The 16,583-nt window shown below is 39.5% G+C and overlaps 1 non-coding gene and 1 pseudogene across 1 annotated transcript; both read left to right on the forward strand.

The window, feature by feature from the left end:
• Positions 1-11,012: 11,012 nt before the first annotated feature.
• LOC114006123 (U6 spliceosomal RNA) lies at positions 11,013-11,116 on the forward strand. Its single transcript, XR_003547883.1, has one exon. It is a non-coding gene; the product is annotated as a U6 spliceosomal RNA (small nuclear RNA).
• Positions 11,117-14,548: 3,432 nt separating this feature from the next.
• LOC102499766 (ribosomal L1 domain-containing protein 1-like) lies at positions 14,549-16,349 on the forward strand (annotated as a pseudogene).
• The last annotated feature ends 234 nt before the right edge of the window (positions 16,350-16,583 follow it).

Consider the following 16,583-nt stretch of genomic DNA (forward strand, 5'->3'; position numbering starts at 1 on the left):
CAGGGTCTCATTCCCAGTGGTATTGTGTATTTTCAATGAATCTCCTGGATATTTCTGGTGCACATCTTAGAGCAAGCCACTTATTTGAAAGGATCACTGTATGCCCCTAATGGCTTTCTAGCTGCTGGTTCAAAAGGTAAATTGAATCTTCTCTCCATTTTCTTCCCTCATATACTTTAACATTATCACTTTACCTTCTTCCTCCACAAATACCCATTACGACTTGATCAATGAGGCCATTACCTTGCTGTTCTAATAAACCTTGAGAAATTATTCAAGATTTAGAGATTGGCAAATGTTCTAATTTTTAAAGAAAAAAGTTGATTCTACAAATTAAAAAATGATACATAACTCTTGTTAAGACTTTCTCTTTTTTTTTTTTTGGAGAGGTCATTGCACTTGCCAGAAAGAGAGTGAGAGGAAAAGCGAGAAATCACCGCCCAGGAGGTATGGCTACACTGCATTCTCTCTTCCATTCTCCCTGGATCTTGGGCATGCACACACATGCGCCTGGTATGTGTTTCGTGCCACCAGGTCTGAGACTTGAACTGCAGTTGGCCATGTGGGAGTCCAGTGATGTAACTGCTATGCTGTCTGCTGGCTTCTCTCTTGCTAGATTCTAAGAATTATTAAATATTTTATGAACTCTTAAACCAGAAGTGAGACCACAAAAAGCAAAATTGTTTTGTAAAGTTTTTAAGAAATATATATATATAATTATTGTTTCTTTTTAAAAAAAACTTGATATAGGACATGTACGCTCAACAGAGACAAGGGTAGGGATGGGGGGACAGGGAGGGCAAAAAGCAAGCCACCAAAACTGGGACTTCAACAGTGGTTGGCCATGTGGGAGTCCAGTGCCTTAACCCACCATGCTTCCTGCTGGCCCCTGGTTTGTAATTTCAATAGCATTCTGAAATAGTCCATTTGTAGAATTCAGAAAAACCAGCAGTTTTTAGTGTGTTCGATAACTCTAGTTTTGATAATCTGTTTTTTGGTCAAGTAAGTTTGAGAAAGTTAAAACCAAGTTAAGCAGGTTTCTTTATAGGTCTTCAGGCCTTTAATGTGCTAATATGCAGAATGAATGAATGACAATTCAGGACACAAAATATGAAAATGAACTAAAAGCAGAGCCTAACTGCAATAGACAAAATTTATGCCTAGAAGCATGTTTTCCTTCTAAAGATATCAGTATAAAAAAGTAATTTAGGGGACCAGCAGGTGGCATAGTGGTTATGGTGCTGGACACTCCCATGTATCCAACCATGGTTCAAGTCTCAGAACTGGTGTCTTGCTTTTTCACTTTCTCTCCTCTCTCTCATCAAAGTAAAACATAAATGAATGAATAAATAAAATTAAGTAGTTCTCTCTCTCTCTCTCTCTTTTTTTTTTTTTTTTTTTAAAGTATTTTAGGGGCCAGCAGATGGCATAATGGTTACGCCACTGGACTTTCACATAGCCAACTGCTGTTCAAGTCCTGGACCCGTTGGCTTAAAACTCACACTGGGCATATGTGCATGCGTGCCCAAAATCCTGAGAGGAGAATGGAAGAGAATGAATTGTAGTGTAGCCATCCACCCAGGGAGTTGATTTCTCACTTTTTATCACTCACTCTCTTTATCCAGCAAGCACATGCACCCTATACTAAAAAATCTCTTTAAAAAAATATTTTTGTAAGCTAGAAAGCAATGCTATTTACTTAATGCAGTTTCAATACCTAAACCATCAAATAACTGAACATAAGTTGGTAAAGCCTGTCATAAGATATATGTTGTCAAATTTAGCTTATATGTGAGGTCTTTTAAAAGTTCATGAAAACACACTGAAAAAATTATACAGATTTCAAAATCCTTTTATAGCAGAATAATTTATATGGTCCACCAGATGGCACAGTGGTCAAGGAGTTGGATTCTCATGTGACCAACCACAGTTGGAGTCCCAGACCCGGCAGCTTGAAAAATCACACCATGTTTATGTGCATGCATGCCCACAGTATCTAGAGGATAATGGAGGAGAAGGGACTGCAGTGTCAACCATCGCCCTAGCGGGTTATTTCTCACTTCTCTCACTATCCCTCTCCAGCAAGCGTATGTGTCCTGTTGCAAAAAATCTAAAAAAATAAATTTATACTTAAAATTCATTTTCCACAAACTTTTAGAAATCACTTCATACCTGGTGACAGCAGTGTATTTGGTAAAAAAACAAATTAGAGAAAAGTCATTAGCCTTTGGGCCCAACCACGGTGGCACAAGCAAAGTTATGACACCATGTTCTGCAGGCCAGGATCATATGGGAGGCCTAGGTCCAACTCCTGGTCCAATCTAATAGCTGATACTTATAATCTCAGTGATTCAGGAGGCTGAGGCAAGGGGATCATGAGGTTGAGGCTACCCTGGTGTGTTGGCACGTACCTGTAATTCTAGCTATTAAAGGAGGCTGAGGGGACCACCAGATGGTGTTGGTAGTTAAGGTGCTGGACACTCCCATATGGCTGATCATGGTATGAGCCCCAGACCTGGTGGCTTGCTTTCTCACTTCCCCTATCTGTATGTCTCTGGTCAAATTAAAATGAATGAATGAATAAATAATGTTAAATAATTCCTTTAAAAACAAAAAAAGAGGCTGAGGTAGGATAATTGAGCAAAATCCTGTCTTGAAAAATAACGGGTGGTTGTGGTAGTTAAGGGTGCTGGACCCCCACATGGCCAACTGTGGTTTGAATCCTGGACCAAGTTAAATAAAATTATATAAGTCATAGATAAATAATGTGGAGCCAGTAGATGGTATGGTGTTTAGAGCACTGGACTCCCACATCACAGACCACCCTTCAAGTCCCAGACCAGGCAGCTTGTGTATTCTCTCTCGTAGACATGCCCTGTAGTATATTAAAATAGTAATAAAATTAAGTAATTCTTTAAATAATAAAAATGAAGCTAGCAGTTGCATGGTGGTTAAGGCACTGTACTCTTATATGGCTAACTCTGGTTCAAGTCCTGGACCCAGAAGCTTGAGATCAAGCTGGGTGTGTGTGCGTGTGAGCCCAGAATACCAAGAGGAGAATGGAGGAAAAGGGATTGTAGTGTAGCTGCCATCCTGGTGAGTGCATATGCCCTATTGCAAAAACCTAAAATAATAACAAAGATAAGGAATTAACCTATTTTTTAAAAAAAATTTTTTGAGCGCCTTTTGCCTTGGGACACATGTGCTGGCTGGAAAGAGAGAGAGAGAGAGAGAGGACAATGAGAGGGAAAGTGAGAAACCACCCCCCAGTGTGTGTGTGTGTGTGTGGTCACACCACAATCCCTTTTCCATTATCCTCCTAGGATCTTGGGCATGCACGCATGCATACTCACCCAGCATGAGTTTCGAGCCACCAGTTCCAGAACTCAAACCATGGTCAGCCATGTGGGAGTCCAGCAACATAACCCTATACCATCTGCTGTCCCCAACAGTTAATCTTATATTGAATAAATGTTTTGAGTACCTACTTTGTATTATGTGCTGAGGATAAAACAAGGAGTCAAATAGGTAACATCTCCCACCATAGATTTTCTTCACAGTGTAACAGAAAGGCATCAGTTGATTAGTCTTACAAATGTGTACTTCTAAATAAGTGTCATATAAAAAGTGTGGTGTGTATTAAGACAATATAGCCTAATCTGGGAAGATTAGGGAAGTCTTTCCTGAAGGTATCACATTTGAATAATAGCAGACATAACCAAATTTTGTCGGGGTAGGAGGAGTGGAGATAGGACTAGTACTGTAGGCTGTGCAAAGGCTCTGAGGTAGGAAGTTGTGTGATTAGTCCTAAACGACAATGGACTCATTAATCACATACAATATGCTAGTCATTGATCTAAGCATTTTTTTTTAATTACCAGAGGATTCATGCACCCACCAGAAAGATGGAGGGTGAAAGCACTCCAAAGTGGGGTGTGGTCATGGCACAGTCCCTTCTCATTTCTCCATCCCATCAGGATTTTGGGAGTGCATGCACTCTATGGAAAAAAAAAAAAGAGAGGGGGGGGGTACTCCTTTGTCCCATTCAGGACTTTTGGATTTTTTTTCTTTATGAACAGAAGATAATCAAAAATATTTTAAATATATGCAGCTGAAACATGCATAGAAAATGACTGAAGAGGTTGACAGGAAATTGTTTAAAAGCAAAATTATTTATAAAGCAAATGATACTGCCAAAGGAAAAGCAGCATTAAAACATTTCAAACACCAAAGTATTTTTTTTAGAATTTAGTTTTTACTCATTCATTCATTTATTTTAATTTGACTAGAGAGGGAAAGTGAGAAAGCAAGCCACCAGATCCAGGACACAAACCATGGTCAGCCATGTGGGAGTGTCCAGCACATTAACTACCATGCCACCTACAAGTCACCAAAAACATTTTTAAAATGTAAACATCACAGGGGCCAGCAGGTAGCATGGTGGTTGAGGGCTGTAGACTCCCACATGGCTGACTGAGGTTCGAGTCCTGGACCTGGCAGCTTGCTTTCTCACTTTCCCTCTCTCCTGCACATACTCTGTTCCTCTCTGGTCAAATTTAAATAAATAAAATAATTCTTTGAAAAAAATGTAAACATCATAAAAAGAAAATATAAAATTATAACAAAATATCAATATTCCACTCTCTTCATAAGAAAAGTATCCACTGTAAACTTAATTTATTGTTTTTGACCTAGTCTGGCAACATTTCCAAACATACTTCTCAGGGAAACTGTCCACAGCACCTGTAACAGCTAGTTAGGTTTTGTATCACTTTCCTTCTCCCATTTCATTCTGCTGTCAGGTAATTGGTTTTAGGATGGCCACCTGATTTCAAGAAAAGTTAGTAGTAATAATGACCTAGTAGATAAACAAACAAAAATAGGCCAATCAGATCTAATTGTTGGAATTTTAGATAGAAAGTGAAAGAATTTGAAACTTGGGAGAGGGTTGTATGTTAAAATGACAACTTAAGGGGTCAGCAGGTGGCATAGTGGTTGTGGTGTTGGACTCCCACATAGCTGACCATGATTTGAGTCAACAGACCTGGCAGCTTGAAACTTACACCAGGCATGTGTAAGTGCATGCTCAAAATCCCGAGAGGATAAAGAAGGAAAAGGGATTCCAGCATGGCCATTCCCCAGGGGAGTGACCCACCTTCTCTCTTTTTCTGTGTCTCCAGTAAGCGCAAAAATTTCTCTTTAAAAAAAAAAAAAGACAATAATTACCTTATTTCTATTACAAACATTCCCCCCCCACACATTTTAACTCCTTTTATAATGCTACATCTTATCAGAAAAGGAAACTTGCATGTGCATCAGAACCACTTGCAAAGCTTAATAAAGCAGATTGCTGGCACCTATCCTGTGCCTATAATTTACATTTCTATGAAGTTTAAGGCTAAACCATACTTTGAAAAACATTTGTGTATGCTTTTTTTAAAGAATTATTTTATTTAACTTTATTTATTTATTTTAATTTGACCATAGAGGGACAGAGCGAGAGAGAGAGGGAAAGTGGGAAAGCAAGCTGCCAGGTCCAGGACTTGAACTGCAGTCGGCCATGTGGAGTCCAGTGCCCTTAACCACCATGCCACCTGCTGGCTCCTATTGGTGTTTTATTTTTTTAGCATTTTTAGTGAAGTGTATGAAAACTTTTTGATGCAGTTAAGACCAAGAAAGTAGCAATCATTGAAGTATCTGGAGTCAGTGAAATATTGCTAAATTATTTGATCAAGTCTATTCAACATTTTATTTTATTACAATTAACCATGGGAAAAACTCTGGGGCATGTGATCACATAAAGCTTTACTTTTTAAAATTTTAGTCTCTCTCTCTCTCTCTCTCTCTCTCTCTCTGTCCTCCAGTCAAATTGAAATAAATAAATAGGTGGATAAATAAAGTTAAATAAAATAATTCTTAAAAAGATTTTAAATTAAAATTATAGTCTGGCTTTTTCCTCATAGCCTATTTTAAAATATGGATTTAAAAAAGTATTTTCCTCCATATTCATAATTTCTTATATATAATATGTACACAAAGTAACATGTATAAAATATATTTTTAAATTTTCTTTCTTGGGACCAGCAGTTGGCGTAATGGCTATGTCGCTGGACTCCCATGTAGTTGACCGCAGTTTGAATCCCAGATCCGGTGGCTTAAAACTCACGCCGGGCACGTGTGCGTGCGTGCCCAAGATCCTGAGAGGAGAATGGAGGAGAAGGGATTGCAGCGTGGCCATCCGCTCTGGGGGGGTGATTTCTTGCTTTCTATCTCTCTGTCTCTGTCTGTCTGGCGAGCGCACGTGCCCTATAGCAAAAACCTCTCAAAAATAAAAAAAAATTCCTTCTTATAAAAATTAGAGTTAATGACATAAACTCTTTCCAGCATTATTTGTTTCTCAGCAATATCTTGTGGAAATCAACCCAAGCCATCTGGAGTAATCAAAGTTTATTTTATGTTGGACCATAATTTATTCAACCATTCCTTTACTCTGTCAATGTCAAGAGGTTTGATTTTGCTATAGTTAACCATTTCAAAATCTCAACACTTAGCCTTTCTTGGTCAAACTACATATCCAAAAGAGGAAGTAGGGAAGCCTTTTCATCAGTTCCTCAGCTCCCTAGACTAATGAAGTTCTAGACTGATGATGCAAGCACCCATTGCCACTTGAATGGGAAGGGGAGCTGCTGGGCAGCAGTGACTCAAAACTTCTACTCAGATGTGATACATCACTTCCACTCCCACTGCACTGCCCTAAGCAATTCCATGGAAACTCCTAACTACAAAGGGAACAAAATGTGTTCTTACTATATTTCTAGGAGAGGAATATATTTTTGACTACTACATTATGAATGAGGGTTGGTTCACTTTGTTTCTAATTTCTTTGCAACCATGAATATGTAACATGTGTATTTCCCTCTTTCTTTACACATCAGTAGTACTATTTCTTGGGAATAGATGCCCAGGGATTGCTGGATCAAGGTCATAGGCTTTTTTAGAATTTATTTTTTATTATCATTATTATTTAATTTGACCAGAGAGAGAGAGAAAGAGAGTGATAAAGCAAGCCACCGAGTCTACAAAGTTCTTCTCAGCAGGGCACAGTCATACAACAACCCCCTCTAATCCATTTCCGTTCTGTCAGGATTTGAGGCATGTATATATTCCGGGCGTGTTTTTCAACTTGCTGGGGCCAGGATTTGAACTACAGTCAACCATGTGGAATCTGGCATCCTTAATCACTAGGCTGTCGGGGCTGGCAGAAGAATTTACAATTAAAAAAATCCTACAAGATATGTGCACTCAAGGGGGAGCAGGGTAGGGGAGAGAGAAAGAGAGAGGAGGCACCCTCCGGTGGATGGCCACACTGCAGTGCCTTCTCTATTCTCTCAAGATCTTGGGTGCACACACACACATATAGTCATATGTTTCTTTTAAGATTTTTAAAAAGTTAAATAAAACTGTATGGAATATATTTCTGTGTATGGCAAAAGATAAGGGTGTTACATCCTTTTTTGCTTGTTTTTTGAGAGATTTTTGCTATAGGGTGCATGCATTCACCAGAAAGATAAATTAAAGTGAGAAATCACCCCCAGCGGGGAAGGCCTTGCTGCAATCCCTTCTCCTCCAATCTCCTCAGGATTTTTGGCATGTATGCACATGTGCCCAGCATGAGTTTTAAGCCACTGGGTCCAAGACTTGAACTGCAGTTGGCTATGTGGGAGTCTAGTAACGTAACCATTACGCTATCCCCTGGTCCCAAGGGTGTTACATTCTTAGAACTTTACATTATTCAACATCATCACTTAGGCTGGCACCATTTATTAAAAATCCTGTTTTGCATTAAAGTGAATGTCATTTTTATCATGTATTAAGTTTTTTTTTTTAAGAATTATTTTACTTAACTTTATTCATTTGTTTATTTCAGCCCCTCTTTTTTTCTGATGAGTGTGTAGGCCCTATAGCAAATTAAAAAATAATAATAAATAAAGTTTTTTAAAAATTGGAGACAGGGGCTGGCAGGGGGTATGGTGCTTAAGGGTGCTGGACTCCCACATTGGCTGACCGCGGTTCGAGTCCCAGACATGGTGGCTTGCTTTCTCACTTTCTCTCTCTCTCTCTCACTCTGTTCCTCTCTGATCAAATTAAAAATAAATAAACAATGTTAAAAATAAAATAATGTTTAAAAAAAATTAGGAATATTGGGGCCAGCAGGTTGTGGTGGTTAAAGAAGCTGAATTCTCACATGGCTGACTGTAATTTGAGTCTCAGACCAGTGGCTTGCTTTCTCGCTTTCTCACTTTCTCTTTCTCTCCCTCTCTCTCTCTCTGTCTTCCTCTTCCTCTCTGGTCAAATTAAAATAATAGTAATAATAAATAAAATTAAATAAATAATTATTTTTAAATTAGGAACAGAGGGGTCAGCACGTGGCATGGTGGTTAAGTTGCTGTGTTCCCACATGGCTGACCACAGTTCAAGTCCTGAACCTGGAGGCTTGAATATCACACCAGGCACGTGTGCATGCATGCTCCAAATCTGAGGAGGATAGTGAAGGAGAAAGGATAGTATCATGGCCATCCTCCCTGGGGAGTGATTTCTCACGTTCCCTCTCACTGTCTCTGGCAAGCACAGGCACCCTATGGCAAAAATCTTAAAAAACTATTAGAACAAAATAATGAAATACATTAAGAAAACAAAATAACATGAGGGTAAAATAGTGAAGTGAGCCAGAAATAAAATTTAAAATTAATGAAGCAGAACTTAGCCCTCCATCCTACCATACATTCTCACAAAAAAAAAAAAAAAAAAAAAAAAAAAAAAACAGAGGGACTGGCAGATGGTGTGGTGGTTAAAGGTGCTGTACTCCCTTACGGCTGACCACAGTTTGAGTGCCAGGCCTGTCAGTTTGCTTTCTCTATCTACCTTTCTCCCTTTCCCTTTCTCTCTCTCCATCTCTCTCTGGTCAAATTAAAATAATAATAACAAATGGAATTAAATAAATCTAAAAAAAATTACTATTTTTTTGAAAAGGTAAATTCTTGAGTCTGATGAAAGAAAATTTGAAAATGGAAAGGGGAAATGGAGACTTGTCATAAGCACAGAAATACTTAACAAGAGACTTTAACATGTAATGCTCTGACCACAATTTGGAAATCTTGATGAAAATAGGTGAATTCTTAGCAAGTTAGAAAATGTCAGAACTGATTCAAAGTGACAACTTCTTGATTAGATTATGTAGCATTTAGAAGACACTGGTAAAGTTAAAATTACTGAAAATGCGCGAGGACCAGATTGGTTCTCAGATTTGAACTTTTAAATTTGAGGCAATTTAACTATTCCAGGGCATAAAAATGTACCAACTTATTTATGAAGCTGGTGTATTTTTTTCCCCCTTTTTTTGGCATTCAGCATGTGCACTTGCCAGAGAACGATAGAGAGGGACAAAAGGGGAAAAAAAGTAAGAAACCATTCCCTGGGGGGATGGACATGCTGCAATCCATTCTCCTCTATCCTCCTCATACAATTTTGGCTACACATGCACCCAACATTTTTGATTAGGTGATTATATAAGTAAAACTTAGGTCAGTAGAACAAATAAGAAAATTGGTATAGGGCCTGCATAAATACACAAAATGTAGTTCAGATAATGAGAATATGGAAAAGAAATTGGGAGAAAAATTTACAATAATGACAGAATAAATTTTACAAGAAAGACCTATGACCTTGGGCCAGCCAGTGATACAATAGTTGGGGGAGTTTAATCCCACATGACCAACTATGTGGTTTGAGTCTTAGATCCAGTGGCTTGAGAAACATGCTGGCCCATTTGTATACCTGCCCCAAACCCTGAAAGGAGGGAAAATGGAGAAGGGGTTGAGGCATGACTATTCCCCATGGGAGGATGTTTTCTCATTCCCTCAGCCCCCAACAACTGTCTCTCCCTGGCAAACACCTATGCCTTCTAGAATATTAAAAGAGAGAGAGAAAGACATACAACTTGAATGAGAAAACTATACAATTTCATTGATAGAGAACAAGATTACAAGAATGGAATGATATAGTTGATCACATTCTATGCTATGGTTTGGATGTTCCCCAGAAATTCATGTGTTGGCACTGGATTGTATTATATGTAGATGTCAAGTGAGAACTTAATCCCTTCCTGGTGGGGATTTTGGGTATAATAATGTCTTTAATGTGGGGTTCTTATGATTGAGTTCTAGTGGGTATACAAGCAGAGGAAATGAGCCCAGAGAGAGAGAGAAAGCCATTTGGATTCAAATCATGCTCTGCTCTGCCAAAAGTTCTGTCTTCTGCCATTTTGTGATGCCTTTGGACTTTCCAGTCACCAGAATCATGAGTTTTGTGGAAATAAACCTTCTATTTTCATTATAAATTACCCAGGCTCAAGTATTTCTGTTAGCAACATAATAACGAACTAAGACACATGGTAATGTATAATACTATAAAAAACATTGATTCCTCCTTAATATTACATTACTATATTGCAGTTTGTATAATACCAGTAGTATTATTTGGCAATGTTTTAGATTTTTTAAAGATCTCAAATATTAGGTAGATAGACATCAGAGAGGAGAGAGGAAAAGAGAGATTGGCATGTACAAAACAAACCAGCATGGGGTCAGCTAGTGGCATCGTAGTTGAAGTAGCTGGATCCCATATGTCCTATGGTATGGTTTAAGTCCTGGACCAGGCAGCTTGGAAAACGTGCAGAGCACATGTGTGTGCATGTTCAAAATTCTAAGAGGAGAATGGAGGAGAGGGGTTCCAGTGTGGCCATCCCCCCCCCAGGGGGGGTGTGATTTCTCACTTTCTTTCTCTCGCTCACTCTATCTCCACACCCCAACCCTGCCCCCCACACACACTCACACACACTCACACACACAAACACAAGCACACACACTCTATAGAAAACTAAAACAAAACCAAGATGGAATCTGGAAAGACAGCACAATAATTAATGATTAGTTTTTTAAAAAGTAGGGGGTTGGGTGCTCCCTTCAGCAGCACATATACTAAAATGGGAAAGATATAGCGATTAGCATGGCCCCTATGTGAGGATGACACACAAATTTATGAAGTGCCCTATATTTTTAATTTCTTCATAAAAATAGGTTTAGTTTTTGTGAAACTGTATATCTAATAGTACAACATCATAGTGTGTGGAAAACTGAACTTGACAACATATTAATGAATAAATGAACAAATAATTAAAAAGAAGAAGAGGGACCAGCAGTTAGTGCAATGACTATGTTGCTGGACTCCCACGTAGTTGACCGCGGTTTGAGTTCCAGACCCGGTGGCTTAAAACTTACGCCGGGCGCCTGTGGGGGCGTGCCCAAGATCCCGAGAGGAGAATGGAGGAGAAGGGATTGCGGCCTGGAAATCTGCCCCCCGGAGGGTGATTTCTCGCTTTCTGTCTCTCTGTCTGTTTGGCGAGCGCATGCGCCCTATAGCCAAAAAAAAAAAAGAAAAAAGAAACAGGCTTTGGCAGAGGAAGACAGAAGAGACCACATGCCAAAGAGCAAGAACACGTAAAGCGTGATAAACCAGAAATCCAATTTTCAACATTGCCATCTCTCCTTGATGTCCACTTCTGTAGACTGTGGAGTTTAGAGTAAATTGCTGCTTGTTATCAACAGTATTTAAAATGCTAGTTAGGCTATTGGAACAGTCCTTTAGTTGTTTTTAAGCCTGAAGTCTTTAGAGACTTGGCTATAAACAGAATAACCCTAAGATTCCTGGGGAGAAGTTATTCTCTAGAGAGCACTGGTCATAGTTTCCTCAAGTTGTCAAGTAACCTAGAGCAAGATGAGATTCTTGAACTAGAGGTTGCATCCTTTCTGGAGTAGACAATGCCTATAGACCTTTATTTTATTTTACTTTTTCCTTTGTCAGGCTTTTTTGTCAGACACAACTGAAAAATACATTTTAGATTCTGACACTATGGAAAATAGAGTGCTCTATACAATTGCCTCTCTCCTTCCCTTCCTCCCTCTGAGTCAAGACTGAAAAGTTTCAGGAAATAATTCTTACCCTTTCTAAAGGGATATATTTTGATAATTTTTGTTTCATTCCTCTTTTTTTTTCTTTCTTTTATTTGTAAGAATTATTTTATTTAACTTCATTTATTTTAATTTGAACAGAAAGGGTCAGAATGAGAAAGAGAGAGAAAGTGAGAAAGCAAGCCACCAGTCTAGGACTCAAAATGTGGTCAGCCATGTGGGAGTCCAACACCCTTAACCATCGTACCACTTGCCAGCCCCTCATTTCTCTTTTAATGCTCCTTGAAATATACTCAACTGATATTACCATCCACAATTTGAATAACAACACTAAGGATTTAACCTTACCTGCTTGAAAAAGTTTAAAGACACAAGAGGAAATTTGTTTTCTTAGAATAATTTTTATTTAAATTTATTTGGTTATTTAAATTTGACCAGAGACACAGAGTGAGAGAGAGAAAGAAGGAAAGTGAAAAAGCAAGCTGCCAGGTCTGGGACTCCAACCACTGTCATCCATGTGGGAATCCAGTGCCCTTAACCACCACGCCACCTACCAGCCCCAAGAGCAAATTTTTTTCTAGTGACAACTAAATTTTATATACTCCTGTTGCATAAATGATGACAGTTATTTTTTTTTAATTCTCATTTTTTGAAATAAAAAATGTACGCCACTTGGGCCAGAAGGTGACATAGTGGTTAAGGCATGGACTTCCATGTGGCCTACTGCAGTTGAGTCCTGGACCCAAAGGCTTGAAACTCAGCCAGGCATGTGTGCCTAAAATCCCAAGAGGAGAAGGGATTGTGGCATGGCCATTCCCTCTGGGAGGGTGATTTCTGTCTTTCTCTGTTTCCCCTGAGAGCACACGTGCCCTTTGGCAAAAATCCCTCTAAAAAGAAAAGTCTTTCCTAAAAGAAATCATGCCATTTATTTCAATATGACTCTTCTAAGAGAAAAACTTAGAAAACTAAAAAATACTGAAAATGTCTCAACTCTTCAGAGTATTTTTTTTTTTTTAATATAAAATAAGCTTTTGGGCTGGCCTGCAGCACAGCAGTTAAATGCTGTGCTTAGAAAGCTGGATCTTGCATGGCAGGCTGAAGTTCAAATCCTGGCCCCAGCTGCAGCAGCTTTAGAAGCCAGGTACATGAGCATGTAAACCCAAAATCCGGACAGGATGAAGAAATGGAGAAAAAAAGACCGCATCCTGTTGGTGTGTTCTCTCTGTCTTTCACCCTCTGTCAATTAAAATAATAAAGGCATGAATAAATAAATAAATAATATTTTTATTTAAAAATATAACATTGTGACACGATAAAGCATTAAATGTACACCTGGTCACTGTCCCCAGTTCCTGGCATAGAGCTTACAAAACCCTTGTAAGTGATGGAAATGGAACATCTTTTGTTATACAAAAGTTGTGTGAGCCGTTCTAGCAAATTACTAAATTCTATATTGGGGTCATGGGAATTCTCCAATTTATAGCTAACTGATTGAAGTATAGGTGACAACCAGGGACTTGTGACTGGCACCTGAAGTGGGAGTCAATCTTGTGAGACAAAGCCCTTAACCAGTGAGGTCTGACATGGTAGTTTCAGATAGATAGTGTCAGAATTGAATTGAATTGTAGGGTATCCAGTTAGTGTTGGATGAGTTGAAGAACTGCGTAATGTGAAGGAAAAACCCACATGTTTGGTGTCCCAAGCATTCTGTGAATATATAGGAAAATGGCTAGTTTTCCTTTTACATTTTCACATGTACGGAAAACGTACATGGATCACGAATAAATGAATGAACAGCTCAATGAGTTATGATTAGCTGACTCCACCTGTATTGCCCATTGCCCAGGTAAAACGTAGAACATTACCAGCATCTCAGAAACCTCCTACATGTCTCTTTTCAATCTGCCAACCCTTTTATTTCTTTTTTACAATTACTCTATTTAATTTTATTTATTCATTCATTTATTGTAATTTGACCAGACACACACACCCACACACACACACACACACACAGAATAAGAAAGGAAACCACAGGTCTGGGACTCAAACCATGGTTGGCCATGTGGGAATGTTCAGTGCTTTAACCACCACACCACCTGTCGGCCCCATCTGCCAACCCTTTTCTTTCTTTCTTTTTTTTTTAAGAATTACTTATTTATTATAATTATTTTTCAGGTTTTCTTTACCAGAGAGAGAGTGTGTGTGAGCAAGTCTCCAGGTCTGGGACTTGAACTGCAGTCGACCATGTGGGAGTCCAGCACCTTCAACCATCATGCCACCTGCCTGTCCTGCCAACCCTTTTCAACTGGGCATTTTGAATAACGAATAGGGGCGATAGATTAAATTATTTAGATTATTAGGTTATACTATACTTGCTCCTCAATCATCCATAATAAGACTATTCATCTAGCCCCTTTGAAGCTGGGATTGATCATCTGACCTTTGATCAATAGAATGTAGCACCGGGTCCCTACTTCTGGCTCCAGAGTTCTGCACGCATGTCTGCACAAGGTGAGGACAACATGGAGGCCTTGGCTTCCACTGCAGTGTCCAATTCAGGTGTGCCCGCGGCCTCGTCCGCGACTCCTGCCGTCCCCACCTCCCTGGACCAGTTGGATGAAGGGAAGATAAGAAAGGCAGTGGAGGACCAGCAGGTGACGTGGTGGTTAAGGTGCTAGACACTCCCACATGGTCGATCACGGTTCAAATCCTGGACCTGGTGACTTGCTTTCCAACTTCCTTTCTCTCTCCCTCTGGTCAAATTAAAATAAATGAATGAATAAATAAAATTAAATAATTCTTAAAAAAAAAAAGAAAGAAAGAAAGGCAGTGGAAACTCTGTTGGCACATGCCAGAACCAGGAAAATCAGTAATGGATTGTTTTTGAATGAGAATGAAAATTTATTTTTAGTGGTTATTGTGGAAAATTCCTAGTAAAGAACTGAAGGTCCAATTGCCCTTGCCTAATGGTATTCGAACAGATTTAGCAGAAAATTGTTTATTTACCAAGGATAAACCCAATTCAACTCCTGAAAAGACAGAACGTTTCTACAGAAAGCTTGTGAATAAGCATGGAGTTAAAAATCATCTCTCAGATTATTCCTTTCCAGGCTTTCAAAAAGGAGTATAAAGCCTATGAAGCCAGGCTTCGCCTCCTGAGTAGTTTTGACTTCTTCCTTACAGATAGATGATAGGATCAGGAAGCTCTTACCATTGCACCTTGGGAGGCATTTCTATCAAGGGAAGAAAGTTCCAGTAAGTGTGAACCTTCTGGCCCAGAATTTATCACAAGAGATTGATAGTTCGATAGGTGGAGCCGTCGTAAACATCTCGAAAAGTGGTTCTCACAGCACTATACGCATGGGTCACACTGGGATGCAGGCCCAGTACATTGTTGAAAATGTCGTTGCTGTCACGGAAAGGCTTTCAGAAAAATTGCCAGAAGAATGGGAGAGTGAGAAACTGTTGTTTGTGAAAACTGAGAAATCAGCTCCCTTTCCCATCTTCTCATTTCTCAGCAGTCAGGATGAAGCCAAGAGAATATGAACTCCTACTCAGAAGGAAAAGAAAAAATTGGGAAAGGAGAAATGCAAAGGAGAAGAATATGAAAAACAGAAGAAAAGAAAGAAAAATAAAAAGATAATGCAAGAGGGTAGCAAGGCTGCATCAGTCGGAGCTAAAGACGATGTAGCACCGAAAATTGCCGGTGCTCCAGTGAGTAATTCTGGACCCCAGAAAGGAGCAGATGCAAAACAGCAGAAGACCGGCCAAGGGAAAGCCCAATTGAAACTGAAAGACGACCCTGAAGATGAAATTCCACAGCTAGTACCAATAGAAGAAACTCCAACTAAAGGAAATGTAGAGATGCAAACACATGGCACAGAAAAGACATCACCAAAAAAGAGGTCTGGTCCCAGCACATCTTGTGGAAAGAAAAAGATTTGACCAGCTTCAGAGACCCCAAAAACGGCAGAGCCTGAGACTCCAAATAAAGGCCTGGGGAAGAAGCCAAACATTGAAGAGACAGAAAAAGAAAGAACCCCTTCCCTGGGGAAAAAAGACCCAAGACAGACTCCAAAAAAGCCAGGGGCCAAGTTCTTTGCTACTCCTAGTAAATCTACAAAGAAAGCTCCCCAAACCCCCAAACAGTGCCCCCCAAACCCCAAGTGCCCCAGGCGACATAACGTGAGCAATCAGGAGGAAACATAGCGCTCCTTCAGCGTACTTGGTCCGGACCCCACTGTAGTCTTACCAGGCCTGGAAGGTGGTATGCATATAAACCTCCACAGGTGACTCTGGTGTATGCTCCTGGGTATAAGAGGTTTAAAGTAAATTCTGTTTTTAAATTGGTCTTTTTGTGCTTGCTTATATCATAAGAAAGTCAAGTGCTAAAAAAAAAAAAAATAGAATGTAGCACTGGGCCAATTCTTTAAACGTCATGACATGTTTTTGACCTCTGACACAAGAAGAACATACCCAGGTAGCACCTGTTCCTTCACCTTGAACCTCAGAATGAGACCCATAAGACAGACTGAATTGTCGAGCAGCCTGAACCAC

The sequence above is a fragment of the Tupaia chinensis genome, unplaced genomic scaffold (genome assembly GCF_000334495.1).
Source record: "Tupaia chinensis unplaced genomic scaffold, TupChi_1.0 Scaffold145685_1, whole genome shotgun sequence".
NCBI lineage: Eukaryota > Metazoa > Chordata > Mammalia > Scandentia > Tupaiidae > Tupaia > Tupaia belangeri.